This window comes from Hibiscus syriacus, unplaced genomic scaffold (genome assembly GCF_006381635.1).
Source record: "Hibiscus syriacus cultivar Baekdansim isolate YM2019G1 unplaced genomic scaffold, ASM638163v2 tig00110963_pilon, whole genome shotgun sequence".
NCBI lineage: Eukaryota > Viridiplantae > Streptophyta > Magnoliopsida > Malvales > Malvaceae > Hibiscus > Hibiscus syriacus.
Window position 1 is genome coordinate 701,239 of NW_024062936.1, and position 2,485 is coordinate 703,723.

General features: G+C 33.6%; 1 long non-coding RNA gene across 1 annotated transcript; it reads left to right on the forward strand.

The window, feature by feature from the left end:
• Window positions 1-820: 820 nt before the first annotated feature.
• Window positions 821-1,425, forward strand: LOC120148575. Its single transcript, XR_005518378.1, has 2 exons — window positions 821-875; window positions 1,296-1,425. It is a non-coding gene; the product is annotated as an uncharacterized LOC120148575 (long non-coding RNA).
• Window positions 1,426-2,485: the final 1,060 nt, after the last annotated feature.

The following is a 2,485-nucleotide window of genomic DNA, read 5'->3' on the forward strand; positions in this document are numbered from 1 at the left end:
ATGGGTGACGTGTTTATATTTTGTTATACTTATTATATGATATGTTATGTTTTACACTGTTATATGAATTTCTACGATACTAGTTATTTGGTATTTCGCACGTGGGCATGATGCTTTATATTACCATCACTCGGATTTTAACTTATTGAAATATTTTTTATTATTATGTTTTGTATTACTTGGGTTTAAAAGGGCTTGAGAATGTTTTTGAAAAGTTTTGATGTAATTCGTTAGACTTAGTCGTGACACATAGGCTGGTCTAGGGGATACATACATATTATATTGCACACTTGCGATGTTGAATAATGGTCTGTCATTAGTTTTTTTATGACTATTTATGATACTGAAAACTAGGATTTAGAGATCTCTGCACATGCTTTTCGAAGCTGAAATGCAAAGTTGATCGAGTCAAACTATTTTTTAGGATATTGTAGTTAAGCTTGAAAGTAATTAACCTCCCTGCCCAAGTCATTGAATCTGTTATTTTTGCCCAAGTCATTTAGTTATGAATTAATTGGCCAGAGTTAAATATTACTTATATGATGATATTGCCTCCATTAAAACTTGGAAGTATATTGTACAAATAATCTAGTTATTTTCTAAAATTAGCTCATTTTAACTTGTGTTTTTGTTTCATTTGGATCTATGCAGAGCTGGGTACATGATTTATTTGATTGAAAGGGCAAAGAAGTGCTTAGATTTTTCAGAAACCCTCTATATTATCCATCTTTTCATATGCCTTATATATGGAGGTTGGCCTTCCTCTGTTACCTAGTGGGTTGTGAATGGTACTGGAGTTGCAGTGATGGCTTTACTAGGTGAATACTTATGCATTAAACGGGAACTTAGAGAGATTCCTACCCGATACTGATCAAGTAAGAGATAATTCAGATCTATGCTAAAATGAGTTCTCAATTTTGATATGAAATAAATATATGTTTTTTTCTTTATTTGTTTATACCTGTGACTGTGATGGAAGGTCGAGGGATTTCTAGGAAAAAAGTTTTTCCCCCTATTTTAATGCATAACCCCTAATTGTTAAAAGAAAGAAGATCCATTCTCATTTTTGTTATCTTATCTAAGAAAATGTAGAAAATAAAAAGATTCAGTTCTTTAACTAAAGCTAAAACATAAAACAGAAATTATTCAAATACTTTTCCAGTCATTGACATAGGACATTGCTAGTTTTCTGGGTTGGAGTTTAACATGCCATATTATTTACATTTTTACCCTTTCAGTTCCTATATATATATATATATCATAATATCTGCTGAATTTTAAACTGCTCCATGCAGATATTTGACTAACAAAGAATCATGTGTGAAGAAATCCCTTGTGGCTTTAAAATTCATGGTATTTCTTCACTTCTTTGGAAGAGCTGAAGGATACAGTTCTCTAGATATGAAGTCTAATCTGTAATGAGAAGTAGCTTTATTTAAATAAGAGAAAATCACCTCAGTGACCAAAAAAAAGTTATAATATACGATTTTAACCAACTTTTTTTGGATTTGCCAAAATGACCAACAAAATCGCAACGCGAAATAAAAATCGCAACGCGATCCCCAGAATCGCAAATCAGTTTCCAAAATCGCAACGCGATTCTTGAAAATCGCAATGCGATAGTACAAATTCGCATTGCGATTTTCCAAAATCGCAACGCGAATATGAAAATCGCAACGCGAACACATAAATCGCAACGTGTATCCGTATATCGCAACGCGTATCCGTAAATCGCAATGCGTATCCGTATATCGCAACGCGTATCCGTAAATCGCAACGATAATCCGTAAATCGCAACGAGAATCTGTAAATCGCAACGATAATCCGTAAATCGCAACGAGAATCTGTAAATCGCAACGATAATCCGTAAATCGCAACGAGAATCTGTAAATCACAACACTGAAATTTTGGGTATATAACACTGAAATCATAAACTAAATCCCTAAATCGCAACTCATTCCATCTCCATCTATCACTCTCTCGGCGACATCCGTTCCTATATCCAACGACATCCTTCCCAATCCGGCAACAGGTTTTAGTTTCGCAGCTCGTCTGTTTAGTAAATTAATTTACAACCATGAAATCATCTAATGTTGATCATGTTTGGATAGATTTGTGTTTTGGAGGTCATGGGATAATGTTCATGGTGTTTTACAATATATGCCTTTACCATGAATCTTCAACTAAAATTGTCTTTACAAAAGTTAACTTATGAAACTCTAATGCTACGTGTTTCAAATAAATTGAATTTAGAGCCCCTAAGTGGATTTAGGCTATCTTATCAGAGAAATGTAAAGTTTATTTGTTAACCGACAATGAAGATGTTGAACGATTCATTGCTTACATTAGTGTTTCACAAGATGATGTTACATTGTATGTTGTTGAACCTAGAAGTAGTATTGTTGGGTCAGTAGCGGGTAGTAATCAACTAAGTTTTTCTCAAAACCCACAACCTTTCTCTAATCCAAATCCCAATCAACTTTCA